The sequence below is a fragment of the Bos indicus genome, chromosome 3, assembly GCF_029378745.1.
Source record: "Bos indicus isolate NIAB-ARS_2022 breed Sahiwal x Tharparkar chromosome 3, NIAB-ARS_B.indTharparkar_mat_pri_1.0, whole genome shotgun sequence".
Classification (NCBI taxonomy): Eukaryota; Metazoa; Chordata; class Mammalia; order Artiodactyla; family Bovidae; genus Bos; species Bos indicus.
This window is the reverse complement of record NC_091762.1, coordinates 8,160,531-8,178,271: the sequence shown is the minus strand read 5'-3', so window position 1 is coordinate 8,178,271 and position 17,741 is coordinate 8,160,531. Positions and strand designations below refer to the sequence as shown.

The 17,741-nt window shown below is 53.7% G+C and overlaps 6 non-coding genes across 6 annotated transcripts; 5 read left to right on the top strand and 1 right to left on the bottom strand.

Moving 5' to 3' along the window:
- Positions 1 to 11,016: 11,016 nt before the first annotated feature.
- On the bottom strand, positions 11,017 to 11,088 carry TRNAD-GUC (transfer RNA aspartic acid (anticodon GUC)). Its single transcript has one exon. It is a non-coding gene; the product is annotated as a tRNA-Asp (tRNA).
- A 529-nt stretch (positions 11,089 to 11,617) lies between these two features.
- On the top strand, positions 11,618 to 11,700 carry TRNAL-CAG (transfer RNA leucine (anticodon CAG)). Its single transcript has one exon. It is a non-coding gene; the product is annotated as a tRNA-Leu (tRNA).
- A 1,438-nt stretch (positions 11,701 to 13,138) lies between these two features.
- On the top strand, positions 13,139 to 13,209 carry TRNAG-GCC (transfer RNA glycine (anticodon GCC)). Its single transcript has one exon. It is a non-coding gene; the product is annotated as a tRNA-Gly (tRNA).
- A 666-nt stretch (positions 13,210 to 13,875) lies between these two features.
- Positions 13,876 to 13,947, top strand: TRNAD-GUC (transfer RNA aspartic acid (anticodon GUC)). Its single transcript has one exon. It is a non-coding gene; the product is annotated as a tRNA-Asp (tRNA).
- A 722-nt stretch (positions 13,948 to 14,669) lies between these two features.
- TRNAG-UCC (transfer RNA glycine (anticodon UCC)) lies at positions 14,670 to 14,741 on the top strand. The gene has a single exon. It is a non-coding gene; the product is annotated as a tRNA-Gly (tRNA).
- Positions 14,742 to 15,042: 301 nt separating this feature from the next.
- TRNAE-CUC (transfer RNA glutamic acid (anticodon CUC)) lies at positions 15,043 to 15,114 on the top strand. Its single transcript has one exon. It is a non-coding gene; the product is annotated as a tRNA-Glu (tRNA).
- The last annotated feature ends 2,627 nt before the right edge of the window (positions 15,115 to 17,741 follow it).

The following is a 17,741-nucleotide window of genomic DNA, read 5'->3' as shown; positions in this document are numbered from 1 at the left end:
AAATGCTGCACAAAACTAACTCAGCTGTATTTGTTTTATTTCTTGATACACACACGTTTGTGTGCTCAGTCACTTCAGTCATGTCTGACTCTTTGCGACCTTATGACTATAGCCCCCCAGGCTCTTCTGTCCATGGGATTCACCAGTCAGGAAGAGTAGAGTGGGTTGCCATTTCCTTTTCCGTAGGATCTTCCTGACCCAGGGATTGAATCCATGTCTCTTAAGTCTACTGTACTGGCAGGTGGGTTCTTTACCACTAGTGCCACCTGAGAAGTCCTGATACACACGTACTACCAACATTTTCTTTGGCTTGCTGATAAGTAAGGACTGAAAGGAAAAGGAACTATGAGTTGTTCTATCTTTTTTTTTTTTTTTCTGTCATTGTCTTCAGCATAGTTCAGTTCAGTTCAGTCTCTCAGTCGTGTCCGATTCTTTGCAACCCTATGGACCGCAGCATGCCAGGCCTCCATGTCCATCACCAACGTCCGGAATAAGTGAAGTGAAGTTGCTCAGTCATGTCCGACTCTTTGCAACCCTGTGGACTGTAGCCCACCAGGCTCCTCCATCCATGGGATTCACCAGGCAAGAATACTGGAGTGGGTTGCCATTTCCTTCTCCAGGGGATCTTCCCAACCCAGGGATCGAACCCAGGTCTCCCACATTGCAGGCAGATGCTTTAACCTCTGAGCCACCAACGCCTGGAGTCCACCCAAACCCATGTCCATTGAGTCGGTGATGCCATCCAACCATCTCATCCTCTGTCGTCCCCTTCTCCTCCTGCCCTCAATCTTTCCCAGCATCACGGTCTTTTCCAATGAGCCAGCTCTTCACATCAGGTGGCCAAAGTATTGGAGTTTCAGCTTCAACATCAGTCCCTCCAATGAACACCCAGGACTGATCTCCTTTAGGATGGACTGGTTGGATCTCCTTCCAGTCCAAGGGACTCTCAAGAGTCTTCTCCAACACCACAGTTCAAAAGCATCAATTCTTTGGTGCTCAGATTTCTTTATAGTCCAACTCTCACATCCATACATGACTACCGTCAAATTTGTTGACAAAGTAATGTCTTTGCTTTTTAATATGCTGTCTAGGTTGGTCATAACTTTCCTTCCAAAGAGTAAGCGTCTCTTAATTTCATGGCTGCAATCACCACCTGCAGTGATTTTGGAGCCCCCAAAAATAGTCAGCCACTCTTTCCCCATCTATTTGCCATGAAGTGATGGGACCGGATGCCATGATCTTAGTTTTCTGAATGTTGAGCTTTAAGCAAAGTGATATCAGAAAAGATATGATAGGATTCCCTGGTCACTTGTTTTTTTTTAGTATGTCACTGCCTTTTTGCATTTGAAGCAAGTTCTGCTTTGAAGGGCAAGTGTGGCCTCTGGGCCAAGCAGGTCAGCTTATTCAGTCATAGAAGCAATGTGCCTACCTTATATTACTCATCTTAGGTCTTCGAACTCCCACTGCATAGTGGGTCCATCCAGAATTCTGTGTTCATCAAGCAAAGTAAATGCTATTAACATATACAGATGGGTGGCAAGGCAGGTGATAAGAATGTTGCTGATACCTGCTCATTGAGCAGGCTCCACTGTTCCACTGGACTCCAGTTATAGAATGCCCATTCAAAGATAGAATTATTTAAAATTTCAGGAACATTTTTCAGGATCCCTAAAAGTTCCTATTATTTGTTCGAGTGATTCCCAAGATTGTTTTCTAGAAGGTGCTGTCTGTCCTGGTACCCTTCACTGGTTGTGTGTGGTTAGGATTCAGCATTTTCACTGACTTGGCCTGTCAGGGAAGTGAGCTTTCTTTCTGACTACCTGCATTCTGCTGTTGCCATGGCTGCTGCAGCTTCTGCAGCTGAGTCTTCATGAGGCTTGCTTGCCCAAACCCCAAGTCATCCTGTCCTGAGGTATATACTTCTGAAGGGAACAAGGCGACAGTGAAGAGTGAAAAAGCCCTCTCTGCAGATACAGACTCCCTTACTTGTGCCTCACCCCACTGGGAATTACTGATTTCTGTGGCTTCTTGTCCCCCACCCTCAATGCACAATATAAGTAATTTCTACATAAAACAAGTGAGTTATTTCAAATGACTTACAACTGTGTTAAGGTTTGATTGACACAGGCACCGTTTTAGTAACAATGTAATTTTCCCTCTAGTTCATTGAAATCCTAAGAGCAGTTCCATTCAGAGATGTAGAGATCCCAGGTCATTTTACCAGATCCACTGTGGTTTCCACTGGTGCAGCAGATGGGTGTTCCAAACTGCCCCACTAGGAAGTTGAAGCCATCCATTATGCTTCTGTATGTATTTTAGGAATAGAAAACCACACTTTATCCATTGGGTCTTTTGTAAAAAGAACACATTTCTGTATGGTAATTGGCTAGTTAACTTAACCTGTAAGACAGGAATTATAATAAAAAGATCAGAGATGATCTTATTAAAATGGCAAGTTACGTGACAGCAGTCCTTAGCTCACAAGAGACGTCGTCCACAATTGTCAAAGTTGACTTCAGAATCTCCTGAAAGAAGTTTGAGAGGCTTGAAGATTTTACATGCCACTCGATAGTCTGAAAATCCTGGAGTTCAGCATTGGCAGGCAAAAATCAAGAGCCATCTGGTCCCTTGCAGATCCAAAGATTGTGTGCAAGGCAAGCCTTGGCTGTTAAAGAGGTGGTGGAAGCCTCAACAGCAATAAAATATTGGTGACCAGAAAGGAAATCCAGCTTCCACTAAAGGGGAATTGAACCCAGCCTGTGATAGTGAAAGCCCCAGGTCCTAGCCACTAGACTATCAGAGATTTTGGTCAAGGCTGAAGGCTGAAGGCAGCACTTTGTGGGAAAAGATCTTACAAATGATTCAGACACATTAGAAAACTTTCAAGGACATCTGAAGAATGCTTTGAAGTGGTGTGTGTGGTGGTACTGCAGTGACCACCATCTGGGTCAAAGGATGGAAGGGAACTTTAGTGGCAGAAAAGTTGGAAGAAAGATTGTAATCAGTCAAGCCAAGCAAGAAAAGGATAATTTTTCCTACAACACTTTTATCACTGACATTGACCATAGAGGTTTCTCTTTCTCTCTCTTTATTTCTTCTTTCCTCCCTTCCCTTTCTTCCTCCCTTACATTCCTAAAATCTGTATGTCTCTCTTGCTTCTGTAGTTTCCCCATGTTTGACTGAGGAAAACACGTCCTTTTTTTCCCTACTCTCCCCCTATAAGGATGATATTTCTGGTCTTCTCCAAATTTCAGTCAATTAGGTTCAGTTGCTCAGTCATGTTCAACTCTTTGTGACCCCATGGACTGCAGCATGCCAGACTTCCCTGTCCATCACCAACTCCCAGAGCTTACTCAAATTCACGTCCATCAAGTCAGTGATGCCATCCAACCGTCTCATCCTCTGTCGTCCCCTTCTCCTCCTGCCTTCAATCTTTCCCAGCACCTGGGTTTTTTCCAATGAGTCAGTTCTTCACGTCAGGGGGCCAAAGTACTGGAGTTTCAACTTCTGCACCAGTCCTTCCAATGAATATTTAAGACTGATTTTCTTTAGGATTGACTGGTTGGATCTCTTTGCAGTCCAAGGGACTCTCAAGAGTCTAAACCACAGTTCAAAAGCATCAATTCTTTGGCACTCAGCTTTCTTTATAGTCCAACTCTCACATCCATACATGACTACTGGAAAAACCATAGTTTTGACTAGACGGACCTTTGTTAGTAATGTCTCTGCTTTTTAATATGCTGTCTAGATTGGTCACAGCTTTTCTTCCAAGGAGCAAGCGTCTTTTAATTTTATGGCTGCAGTCACCATCTGCAGTGATTTTGGAGCCCCCCCAAAAAGTCTCTCACTGTTTCCATTGTTTCCCCATTTATTTGCCATGAAGTGATGGGACCAGATGCCATGATCTTAGTTTTCTGAATATTGAGTTTTAAGCCAACTTTTTCACTCACCTCTTTCACTTTCCTAAAGAAGCTCCTTAGTTCCTTTTCACTTTCTGCCATAAGGGTGGTGTCATCTGCATATCTGAGGTTGTTGATATTTCTCCCAGCAATCTTGGTTCCAACTTGTGCTTCATCCAGCCCAGCACTTCACATGGTGTGTTCTGCATATAAGTTAAATAAGCAGGGTGACAATATACAGCCTTGACATACTCCTTTCCCAATTTGGAACCAGTCTGTTGTTCCATGTCCAGTTCTAACTGTTGCTTCCTGACCTGTGTATAGATTTCTCAGGAGGCAGGTCAGGGGGCCTGGTATTCCCATCTCTTGAAAAACTTTTCACAGTTTGTTGTGATCCTCACAGTCAAAAGCTTTGGCATAGTCAATAAAGCAAAAGTAGATGTTTTTCTGGAACTCTCTTGCTTTCTCAATGATGCAGCAGATATTGGCATTTGATCTCTGGTTCCTCTGCCTTTTCTAAATCCAGCTTGAACATGTGGAAGTTCACGGTTCAAGCCTGTTGAAGCCTGGCTTAGAGAATGTTGAGCATTACTTTGGTAGTGTGTGAGATGAGTGTAATTGTGCAGTAGTTTGAACATTCTTTGGCATTGCCTTTCTTGGGGATTGGAATGAAAACTGGCCTTTTCTAGTCCTGTGGTCACTGCTGAGTTTTACAGATTTGCTGGTATATTGAGTGCAGCACTTTCAAAACATCATCCTTTAGTATTTGAAATAGCTCAAGTGGAATTCCATCCCCTCCACTAGTTTTGTTCGTAGTGATGCTTCCTAAGGCCCACTTGACTTTGCACTCCAGGATGTCTGGCTCTAGGTGAGTGATCACACCATTGTGGTTATCTGGGTCCTGAAGATCTTTTTTGTATAGTTCTGTGTATACTTGCCACCTCTTCTTTATATCTTCTGCTTCTGTTAGGTCCATACCATTTCTGTCCTTTACTGTGCTCATCTTTGCATGACAGATTCCCTTGGTATGTCTAATTTTCTTGAAGAGATCTCTAGTCTTCCCCATTCTATTGTTTTCCTATGTTTTTCTTTGCATTGATCACTGAGGAAGGCTTTCTTATTTCTCCTTGCTCTTCTATGGAACTCTGCATTCAAATGGGTATATCTTTCCTTTTCTTCTTTGCCTTTAGCTTCTCTTCTTTTCTCAGCTATTTGTAAGGCCTCCTCAGGCAACCATTTTGCCTTTTTGCATTTCTTTTTCTTGGGGATGGTCTTGATCACTGCCCCCTGTACCATGTCAGGAACCTCTGTCCATAGTTCTTCAGGCACTCTGTCTATCAGATCTAATCCCTTGAATCCATTTGTCACTTCCACTGTATAAGCAGTCATAACGGATTTGACTTAGGTCATTCATACCTGAATGGTCTAGTGGTTTTTCCTACTTTCTTCAATTTAAGTCTGAGTTTGCCAAATTTACCCTTCCCCAATGCAGAGGGTCAATGGGACATGCCCTCCTCCAGTTGCACCCTCCCCTAGGCCTGGGAACAACCTGCACAAATGCTTGAATTCTGATTAGGCCTCTTCTCCCATCAGGACTGCTGAGGTGGACTGGGCCTTTAGTGTGTGCAGGCAGAGATGCACAGATGGCCAAAGGAAGTCTGTTTGCAGGGGTTTGAGAAGAGCTTGGACATGGAGGTGAGGTTTGCCCTTTCAGTGCAGAAAGGAGCTAGAGTGGATAGAGAGTCCTCCCTGTATCACCATGCTCAGGCACAGAACTATGAGGAGTTCCATAATTCTAAACGCAAAACTGGCCTCATAGATCCTTAGGAGAGTATTTTTGTCAAAGTAGGAAGAAAGATCTTATTTTATTTCACAGTTTACTAGCTTAGTTTACAAGTTTAAAACATTTAGGTGTAAGTGTGTGGGCCTCCATCTGTACTCATTCACATAGCTGCAGATATTAGGGCATGCTGAAGTCTGTGACTTTCCAGGCTCACCCATGTATCAGGTTTTCAGTTCCTTGCCCAAACCCTTGGATCTAAGGTCCTTCTTTCCCAAACTTAGTCACCTTTCTCCACTCTTCCAACCAGGAACATTTTCCCAGGTTCTACTCCAAGCAAATTACAGAACCCTTGGAAATAAGTTCAGAACCTTTCCTACTCACCATATCCATTAGGGATCAAGTCCTTTCTCTTTTATCTCTTTGGCTTTCCCTCCAGTGAGAACACTGCCAAGTTCTTTGGTGAGTATTTTCACCTCAGTCGCTCAAGTAGTTGCCATGTAGTTTGAAGGTACAGGGCTAACAAATATACATTTTCCTCTTAAAATTGTATTCAGGATCATGTTTCCAATTTTCAGAAAGATCCCTTTAACTTGAGGAACACTCAGTATTTCTACTAGAAGTTAATCAGAGGAGAGAGAAAAGGGGGCCTGTAAAGTTTCTTGGATGTTGGACTGGATGGATGGTGCATTAGTCAGGTTCTCCTAGAAACAGAACCATTAGGAGATCTGTTGTTGTTGTTGTTGAGTCGCTAAAGTTGTATCTGACTCTTTGCAACCCCATGGACTGCAGCATGCCAGGTCTCCCTGTCCCTCGTCATCTGCCAGAGTTTGTCCAAGTTCATGTCCATTGAATTGGTGATACCATTCAAACATCTCATCCTCTGCTGCCCTCTTCTCCTTTTGCCTTCAATCTTTCCCAGCATCAGGATCTTTTCCAGTGAGTCAGTTGTTCACATCAGGTGGCCAAAGTATTGGAGATTTGTACCTATCTATACGTCTGTATTTAGAGAGAGAGAAGGAGATTATAAAGAATTGACTCATATGATTATGGATCCACAGCATGAGTTGGCAAGCAAGACACTGAGAGCTGATGGTTTGGTTCCAGTTGGAGTTTGAAGGCTTGAGAACCAGGAGAGCTAGTTCAAGGCCGACAGGCTCTAGCCGGGCAAAAGCTGATGTTCCATTCCAAATCTGAAGGCAGGAAAATCACAATTCCCAGTCTGACGTCAGTTAGGCAGGATGAGTTCTTTCTTACTAGAGGGATGGCGATCTTTTTGTTCTATCTGGTCATCCAACAGATTGGATAAGGCCCATCCACAACAGGGAGAGCAGTCTGCTTTACTCAGTCTTCTGATTTAAATGTTAATCCCATGCAAAAACATTCTCACACAAAGACTTAAAATAAAGTTTGACCAAATATCTGGGTACCTCATGGCCCAGTCAAGTTGACACATAAAATTAACCATCACAGATGGTGACACCATTATACTAAGCACACAGAAGAAAAAGAATTCCCTTGGTTGGGCTATAGTTTAGGATAACTGCTTTTTCAGAGCATTTTTGTTTCTGCCCTATCTGGATGTAGTGCAAAGATGCTTTCATCTGGTTACATAAGAGGAATGAATTAAAAAAGAAAAAGTCCCTTCTGGCAGAGAAACATCAGGGCTGGGTAATATTAATGGTAAGCTAAATACACCAACATACTGATTTACAGTTAAACCTACTGACAATTGGACTTCAGAGACCACACTGAATCTTGTTTGTTTTTAAGTGAAATTCACATAACATAAAATCAACCATTTTTCAGTGAACAATTCATTGGCATTTAATGCATTCTGAAAGTTATGTAACCACCACCTTGATCTAGTCTGAAACATTTTCATCATCCCAAAATAAAACCCCATATCCATATCCATTATTATTCCCCAATACTCTCTCCTTCCAGTCCTTGGAAACCATCGATTTACTTTCTATTCCTTTGCAGTTATCTATTTTAGATATTTCATATAAGTGGAACCACACATTTTGTGACATTTTGTGTCTGGCTTCTTTCACTTCTTTTTGGAGTTCATTCATATTGTAGTATATATCAGCACTTCATTCTATTTTATGACTGAATAAAATCCCATCATGTGTATTTACCACATTTTGTTTATATATTCATCCACTGATGGATATTTGGGTTGTTGCCACCTTTTGGCTGCTGTGAATAGTTCTGCTATGAACATTCCTGTACAAATATTTGAACATCTTTTTTTTACTCAATTAGTTCCGTCCCTTCTTTACCTTCCACGGTCTCCTGTCATGTCATTTCTCTACAAATGTATTTTTCTTTTGTTAAGATGCTATGTTGGCCCAAGTTGTAACCACTCCTTTGAATGACCCATCATGAGGTTTTTTTCCTGTGTGATGTGTGCTACGTGCATTCACAAACTGTCCTCCTCTCGTCAATCTTCTATTAGTGTCATTTTATAGTGCCCTAGCTGGAAAACCTAAGAGGGTACAGGAGAAAAGAAATCTTTTCCTCCTCTTCCCTGCCTGTCACAAAATATTAGAAAACAGAGGTGAACCAAACAACTAACTGCTCCATTTTCGCCTGGAATTTGGAGGAAATGTAAAAGCTTGAGACAGTTTCCACTCAGCAATATTTTTCAGAGAAAGAAGAGACTCCACGCAAAGATCGAACCCAGGCACTGTCAGAAAAACATGGTCCCAAGGGAAAGAGAAAACTAAGGCTGCGCCTACAGGACTCTTTATTAAGACAAAAGGAAAACTGAAACAGGGCCTCATAGACCCTTTCAGACAGAAAGAGGACACTCTGTCCTAAGGGCATGCCTCAAAGACTTTGCCTTAATGAGGCTTTTTAAAGAATATTAAGGGCCTTGGCCTCCACTAGCCTCACCAAGAGCCCAAAGTAAAAAAGGGCTTATCTCAAAGAGATTTGTGAGTGTGGTTTTTGTCCAATAAGTGAAATATATAATGACATATAAAAAACTCTTCAAGTCTTTAAAGGGAGTACATCAGCTTGAACTGAAAGGGATAGAGACAAAATTAAAAGAAGCCTTGGATCTCCAAATTTTAATGGACAGAAAGCAGGCTGGGGGTGGGGGGCGGGGAAGGATCAGCTGCAAATGCTATTCTTATGGAAGAGTAAGGATAACTCAGGGGATGATACTGAGAGGCAGATAATCATTCCCGGTGAGCAGCAGTGGGCCTTACAGAACTGGCAGCGTGTATCAGGCTGGATGTTAAAAGTACTGTGAACCAGTGATTGCTCTTGTGCCTCCAATTTCCCCCTTTTGAATGGCAATGGACACTAACCCAAGACCTTCCCAACACTGTATATGAAGTTACCATGGTGGCAAAAGAAGGGTGTTTTGTGGCTAAATGGTAGTAGAGACCTGTAGCTATTTTGTGTGGTAGCAGCCCCAACTTGTAACAGCCCACTGGCTGTGAGATTCTGTAGGAAAGCCACTCTCAAAGGATTTCCTTCCAGGGAAAAAAGGACAGGAATGTTTGTTTCACTGCAGATAACTCCTGTCTGATTAGGATGTGGAAAACTAAGAAATATCTCTTACTAGACAATTGATTCATAGCATTCTGGATTAGAACGATGTCTAAAAGTAAGGTGGAGAAAAAGGAAGACTGGGACATCAGTAGCAGAATCTTTAATGATCCTGACTCAAAATTGTAAAGGCCTTGTGGGGAGGGGAAAATGGATAAATGGATCACTGTTTGGTGAGGAGTAAAAACTAAACTTCCAGTGCGGAGCACCTACTAGTATATACAGAAGCAGAAATATATTATCCTACAAATGAAGCTTACCGAATGTTAGAAATTGATGTTACCTCAAAATATTTACTTGATAAACATCCATGAGCGGGAGTGAACCAACAACCTCTCACTAAAGAGCCAAACACACCAACGGGTTGCAAAATAGAAACCGAGGAGGCAAGCTCATTACTGCAGATTTTATGCAGAGATCTTTCCACAAACACTACATTGCTCCTCTAAGACACCTGTTGCCTAGATTTCAAATTGCAAGTATGTCTCACCCAGGTGATTGTAATAATTTAAGTAAAAACTTAACCCAGAATACACGAGTCGCCCTATTTTCTGATCTCGGAGCAACCCTGGACTACGGGGCGCTAGGGTCCTGCCGGGGAGATGAGTGGGTTAAGGAGAGGAAAAATAAACCATTCCTGCCTGGGAATCGACCCCAGACAGAGGCGATGATACCATCGAAACCTAACCACTAGAACACCAGGGAGCGTGGGGGTTCGGCCCTCGCCTGCTCCTGCTGAACCCAGCAAATCCATGCCACCCGCCCCGCGCCACCTTGCTGCCCACACCCGGCCCTTGCAAGTCCAGCCGCCCGCCGGCCCTGTCAGTCCGCCTGCCCTGGCGTGCCCTCTTGCATTCAGCCCCGTCAAAACACTGCGCGCGCCGGCAGCTTCTCGTACAAACACCAAAAGCCACGGGGCCAGCGGGCTGGCTCCCCGCTCCCAGCTGTCTCTCCCGCGAATGCCCATGACGGGAGGGCGGTGGAACTCAGCAAAATTCAGGCCCTTTGCGTTGTCAGGGATCGAACCCGAGTCAACTGCTTAGAAGGGAAATATGTTCACTACTATACCACCATCGCTGCACAGCCAAGGGAGACGCCAGCACCGGGCTCAGCCGACACTCTCGCCGACACTGCGGCATCCCTGCCAGGACGCCCAGTCAGCCGGAGGCTCTGCGAGCCAGCGCTACGCAGCTGCCGGGGTCCACGGGCCCGCCCGCCAGGGGCCGGCGCTCCCACGGCCTTCCGGCCCTCCGGCTCTTCGCTCCCCGCCGCGGCCCGCGACGCTTCCACCCTCATCCCCGGGGGGCAATGCGGGGTACGCAGCTTCCAGCACCCAGCTGGCCTAAGGCCGTCTCCACCGGGCGCTGGGCGAGGCCACTTCCCACGACGACAGGGGGACACGGGACCCACCCGCCTGCACGCGTCCTGGGGCTGTGCCGAGCCGCACGGCGGGAACGTCGCGAGCCTAGGACCCACTGAGGCAGCCACTGTGGGTGGGTGCGTGCGCGGGCGAGCCGCAAGATCCGGCTATGGTCGGGCGAGGGCGTGGGGTCGCCAAGGAGGGCCTCGCTCCGCCGTGGCGACCGTGCGCCCGGCGACCACAAAGGGCTCAGGCAGGAGGGCTGCACGGGGAGAGGGGGTCGACGGTGGCTAGGCCCGGCACCACCGTTGGTGGCGCCATGGCGCCTCGCCCAAAGGCAGAGGGAGGAGACGAAGGGACCCTGGGGGCCTGGCGGCAGGACAGAGCGGACACCAAAAATGGTGTGTTGCCTCCCCGTCGGGGAATCGAACCCCGGTCTCCCGCGTGACAGGCGGGGATACTCACCACTATACTAACGAGGATGCCGACAACCGTCTTGCCGCCTGGCCGCTCACGGGCTCTCGGGCTGCCTGCCGACGCGTCCCCCTGCCCTGCACGGGCCCCCGGCCACCGCGGGTCCGGACCCAACCGCGCACCCAACGCACCGCCTCGCTCACAGCGGCAGCCCGCCACCCCGACAGGGCCCCGGACCCCCGCGGCACTGGACACTCCCCAGTGCGCGCCGCCTCTTGCCTCCCACGCGGGCATTCCGCCGGGAGAAGGGGGCCCGAGAAGGCAAGCGAGGCTGCGAGGACACGGTGGGCGCGCGCCGGCCGGCGTCGGGCCAGGAGAGGCGCGGCTGGGGAGGGGCCGGCCCGCCCAGGGCCCGGCTGGGTCCGGGGCGCGGCCGGCCGCCGCGCGCCGGCTCCGTCGACACCCACCCCGGACGGCCGCCTGCCTGCCTGCCTGCCTGCCTGGCGCGGCGCGGCGCGCGGCCAGCCAAGGGCGCCGGGGCTCGCGCCGCGTCGGGTCCCAGCCAGGCGAGCGGCCACGCGCCCAGCCAGGCCCGCTGTCAGGATGGCCGAGCGGTCTAAGGCGCTGCGTTCAGGTCGCAGTCTCCCCTGGAGGCGTGGGTTCGAATCCCACTCCTGACAAGCCAGCCTTTTGGCCAGCCGGACAAACGCACCCGTCCTCCCGGCGCCACTGCCTTTCTCCACACACGCCCTCCCCCCGCTACCTGCACCCCACACCAGGAACCTTCAGTCCTCCTCAGCGCATCTTTCCTCCCAAGATGGCTGAGGCTGCAGCTGCTGATTTTCTGACTGCCACTTGCCCACCCCCGCCGAAACACGCCCACCCGCGCTCCCACCCACGCCCACCCACGCCCATCCACGCCCACGGCCGCGCTCCAGCTCGCCCCGGTCCACGCCGACTCAAGCAGCCCCGCGGCGGGTGGCAAGCCTTCTTCGCTTCGCCGGCTCTCCGACCTCTGCCTGGGGAACGGCCAACTCGCTGTCGTAGCCTTGCTTCAACGTCCGCAGCGGCCGCTCTCCCTCTGGACGGCATCCTGTCCTCCCCGCCCGCCCCGCCGGCCCGCCTGCGCTCTACAGCCACAGGGAGACAGCCGAGCCCCCGCCTTGCCTTGGCCGGGCTACACCTGCCTGGCGCCCGCCCGGCACGCGTGCCACCCAGCCTTCTTGCTGGCCAGCGAACACCGACCTTCCTTGCACGAGTCCGTCCCGGGAAGCGTGCTCCTCTGGGGAGGGAGCGGAAGCCCTGCGTGCCCGTGCAGCCCACCCACAGGCGCCCGGCCGGCGCCCCCGACCTCGGCGCCACCGCGCCCGTTACCGGGGGAAGACGCTGCCCGGGCCGGAGCCAAGCCCGACTTGGCGTGGTCCCTGCCTCAGCCGGCAGTCCCCGAGCCGGGAGCCGCTCTGCCAAAGGGCCCCTCCTCACCACCACCACCCTGTCAGAGCCGGACCCCGGGAGCGCTGTCGGCCAGAGCGCAGGAGCCAGGCTCACACGCTTTTGGGTCCCTGGGCATGAGCGCCGCTCGGGGGGAGGGGGGTCGGCAGCGGAGGGGCTCCAGGGCGTCGCGCTCCCGCGCTCGCGGTTCGCGCACAGCCCGAGCCCCGCATCCCGGCCCCCGCCCGCTCTCGCACGCCCTACCCCGGCCAGGCCGGAAAGTCAGCACGCCAGAGGCACTTTGGGTCGAGAACCGACACGTCGCGAGACCGTCTGCGCGCGGCCGCAGCGACAACACAGCGCCTGCACCTGACAGGGATCCCGGCACGGGGCAGACCGCGTGGACTGCCGGCCCCCTCAGACGACACCGAGAGGCTCGCGGCGGCCGTGGTCGGCGCAGAAGGCGCGGGACGGGCCGAGTGGGCCCGCGTCCCGCCGACCCGGGGTCCCCCCGAGACCGCCGCGCCCTGGGGTCGTGCATGTGCCGGGATCCTGGCTTTCAGGTCGCCCGCCCGTCGTCTCCTGCTACGATGGAGCAGATAGATGCCCATGGGCGAGCAGTAAGCAGTGAGGGGCCGGTGGCGGCCAGGGCCTCTGGGGCAGCGTCGGGGGGGACTGGCCACCGGCGCATGGGTGGTTCAGTGGTAGAATTCTCGCCTGCCACGCGGGAGGCCCGGGTTCGATTCCCGGACCATGCAGCTATAGCGTCCCTTTTTGGTCCCGCAGTGCAGCCCAAGAGCCTAGCTAGGTCTGCCCGCACAAACGCGCTCCAGGCAGCGCTCCTGCAAACGCTGGTTGCTACCTGCTGCCCGCTGCCTCTCCCACGCAGACCCGACGACCCCTCCCCACGCCACCCATAAAAGGCCTGCTGCCAAGCCTCCGTGGCATGTAACACAGCGGGCTCAGCAGCCCGTGCGCCTCACCGCAGCATCACCCCTGCCCCAAGAGCATCACCACCTCAGATACACCCTCATCATCCCCCTACACCCTATACGCAATTTAAGAGGTAGAAAACTATCTTAGGGGAAAGGCAGGGTAGGAACGCATTGGGAATCAGATCAAGAGATAAGAAATGCTATACAAACAGTAGATAAGCAACAAAACTTTCCTAGGTAAAATGAAAACTATATCCATAACTTGCCTTAACCTACACTGGAGAATCACCTGGAAAAGAACGGGGGACTGAGTCACTTTGCCGACCACGGACCGGTTCCTCGCCGGGCTGGGGGGCTGCCGCTGTGACCGAGGCGGTTGGTTTGGTGCGCGGTTGGGTCGGGAACCGAGTGGTCGGGGACCAGTGCTGGGCAGGAGGAGGCGTCGGCAGGCAGCCCGAGACCGGCCGGGCCGCAGGACTACCGCCACCGTCCTCGTTAGTATAGTGGTGAGTATCCCCGCCTGTCACGCGGGAGACCGGGGTTCGATTCCCCGACGGGGAGGCCACACACCCTTTTTGGTGGCCGCGGTCGCTCTCTGTACTGCCGCCAGGCCCCCAAAGGCCCTTCGTCTGGTCCCGCTGCCTTTGGGCGAGGCGCCAGGGCGCGGTGCCCGGCCTAGCTACCGTCAAACCCTCTCCCCGAGCAGCCCTCCAGCCTGAGCCCTTTGTGGTCGCCGGGCGCACGGTCGCCACGGCGAAGAGAGCGCCCTCTTGGCGACCCCACGGCCTTGCCCGACCAGAGCCGAAGCTTGCGGCCCGCCCACGCCCCACCCCCACTGGCTGCCCCAGTGGGCTCCTAGGCTCGCGACGCCCCCGCCGGGCGGCTCTGCACAGTGCCGCGACGCGTGCAGGCAGCTGGGTCCCGTGTCCCCAAGGCGTCGTGGGAAGGGGCCGCGCCCAGAGCCCGGTGGAGAAGGGCTTTGGCCAGCTGGGTGCGGGAAGCTGCGTGCCCCGCGTTGCCCGCTGGAGGTGAGGGCGGAGGCGTTCGCGGGCTGCGGCGGGGAGCGAAGGGCCGGAGGGCCGCAAGGCCGTCGGGCCGGTGGACCACGGCCACGGCGTAGCGCTGACGCGCATGGGGCGCCGCGCGGCTGCTGGTGGCGCCGGCGGCGGCGCAGAGCCTCGGGCTGACGGGGCGTCGGGGCAGGGATGCGGCGGCGGCGGCGGCGGCGAGAGTATGCTGGGGCGAGCCCGGGGCCGGCGTCCGGCGGCCGCCCGGGCTGTGTAGCGTTGGTGGTATAGTGGTGAGCATAGCTGCCTTCCAAGCAGTTGACCCGGGTTCGATTCCCGGCCAACGCAGCGGGCCGACCTTTTGCTGAGCTGCACCGCCCTCCCGGCAGGGGCGATGGCGGGGGAGAGAGAGCTGGGAGCGGGGAGCCAGCCCGCTGGCCCGCGGCTTTTGGCGTGTGTGCGAGAAGCCGGCGGCGCGCGCAGTGTTTTGAGGGGGCTGAAAGCAAGACGGCACGCCAAGGCAGGAGGACTGACGGGGCCGGCGGGCGGCTGGACTTGCAAAGGCCGGGTGTGGGCGGCAAGGTGGCGCGGGCGGGTGGCATGGAGGCGCTGGGTTCAGCGGGAGCAGGCGAGGGCCTTGCCCCGACGCTCCCTGGTGGTCTAGTGGTTAGGATTCGGCGCTCTCACCGCCGCGGCCCGGGTTCGATTCCCGGTCAGGGAAGCCTTTCTTCTTCCTCTCCGGAGGCCTGCCACCTGCCGGGGTCCTCGCCGGCGACCCTCCCACCTTTACCCTTTTAGCCTACGCAATGGCAACCCACTCCAGTCCTCTTGCCTGGAAAACCCCATGGACGGAGGAGCCTGGGAGGCTGCAGACCATGGGGTCGCTAAAAGTCCCATAGGACCGAGCGACTTCACTTTCACTTTTCACTTGCATGCATTGCAGAAGGAAATGGCAAGCCACTCCAGTGTCCTTGCCTGGAGAATCCCAGGGACGGGGGAGCCTGGTGGGCTGCCGTCTATGGGGTCGCACAGAGTCGGACAGGACTGACGCGACCTAGCAGCTCAGCACTGCGCCAGAGGCCCCCGGGACCCTGCACCTCCAGCCCAAGCACGATTCAGGCCACCTCCGCCGTCCCCCGGGGCAAACCTTTGTTGGCCGCAGTGGCAACCTCGCGCCGCTTTCACCACGACCGGCCTGAGGCCTCCCATCCCCCGCCTCCCTCCCTCCTGAGGGGCTGCGGCTGCTGGCCCTGGTGGCGGCCGTGATGCTCCTGGGCTTGTGCTGGTTCTCCTGCTGTGGGGGGGGGGGGGGGGGGGGGGGCGGTGAGGAGGTGGGGTGGGATAGGGCGGGGTGGGGATAGGGGCGGGGGTAGGGGCGCGAGCCGTGCTGTTCGCCAGCGGGGGCCAGCAGCGGCAGGAGCGGTGGCCGCAGCCGAAGGTGAGCGAGGGGGATGTGCCTCGGGGAGTGGGGGCCAGTGGCCACGGACACGCCTGCCTTCCCATGTCCCTCATGCCAGCCACGTCTCTGGGCGGCTTGGCCACTGCGCGCCAGGTCCCGGGCTGGCTGTGACTCCCGTATGGTGCTGGTGTCTCCGAGAGGGTTCTGGTCTTGAGTGGGCTCTGGGAGGCGGACCACGGCGCCCGGGAGGCATCGGGATCAGTTCAGTCGCTCAGGGCACTGCAGCAGCCAGGCTTCCCTGTCCATCACCAACTCGCGAGGCTTGCTCAAACTCATGTCCGTCCAGTCGGGGATGCCATCCAAGCCTCTCGTCTTCTGTCGGGTCGTCCCGGTCTCCTCCTGCCTTCCATCAGGGTCTTTCCCCGTGAGTCAGTTTTGCGGGTCGGGTGGCCAGAGGATTGGCGTTTCGGCTTCAGCCTCAGTCCTTCTAATGAATATTCAGGACTGATTTCCTCTAGGATGGACGGGTTGGGTCTCCTCGCAGTCCAAGAGACTCTCAAGAGTCTTCTCCAACACCACAGTCCAAAAGCATCAATTCTTCGGCACTCATCCTTCTTTATACTCCACCTCTCACATCTGTACGTGACCGCTGGAGAAACCGTAGCTTTCACGAGACAGCCCCTCGTCACAGACCTCGTCTCTGCTTTTCGACATGCTGTCCAGGTTGGTCATAGCTCTTCTCCCAAGGAGCGAACGTCTTTTCATTTCACCATTTCACCGGCGCGGCCGGCGTCTGCAGTGCTTTGGGGCAGCCCCCCCAAATGAAGTCTTTCCCGCTTTCCGTTCTTTCCCCGTCTATTTGCCATGAAGTGATGGGACAGGATGCCATGATCTTAGTTGTCTGAATGTTGAGTTTGAAGCCAAGGTTTTCACTCTCCTCTTTCACTTTCCTCAAGGGGCTCTTTAGTTCTTCTTCGCTGTCCCCGAGGCAAAGGGGTGAAGATGGATGTGGACCTGTGCCGAGAATCCCACCACCTCGCAGTGGAAGTGAGAGAGCTCACAGATCCGGGCGGGGCCGGCCGGCCCAGCTGAGCAAAGCTAGCCCACCAGCCTGGAGGCGGCAGATGCGCTCGAGGCAGCGATGCCTGCCAGGGAGGACAACGCGACCATCAGGGTGTTTCCCTTGCCTGACCACAGCTCTCAATCCTACCGGACTGAGGCAAGATTTCCCCAGGCCTCCCTCCCCCACTCGTAACCAAAGGTGGGCATGGGGCGCGCGCACACACAAACACACCCACCCACACACACACACACACGCACAGCGCCCTGTTCCCCGCACCCCTCCCCTAGTTATGACATCTATGAGTTTCCCATTCTCATCCAACTGTCTATCCAGGATCCACTCCATCCCTCTGGCCAACCTGTCATTGTCTTCCCCTAGGAACTCTCCCCGAGGGTAATCGCCCAGCACAGTCTCCCCTTGGGCCAATCTCGAGGTCGTCTTTCCCCAAAGGGTTTCATTCCACGTCCGTTCAAGGACTGTGTCCTTCGGAGGGGAAGTGGACGGCCGACCAAGGGCACCAAAGTGCGGCGAGGGCGGCACACTCGGGTGGGATGGCGCCGAGTCCCCTTTGTGAAAGGAGCCCCCGTGGCCCGACGTGTGCTTGCCGTGGCCAAAGGAGGTTTCCTTGAGGCCCCTGCCGGGACCGTGGGCATCAGCGTGCCTGGGGGAGAGTATGGGACGAAGGTGCTTGGGGCCATGGCTGGTGGGCGCCCCACGTGGATCAGGGACCTGGGCAGAGCGATCATCGCAGGGAGAGGGGGCGGCGGCGAGCCGAGGGGCTGGCAGGCAGGCCCAGGGGTGCTTGGGTGGAGTCTTCCTGGAGGGCCAGCATGAGGGGTTGTTTGGGGCTCGCGGGAACCTGGCCAAAAGATCGGCAGGCCACTGG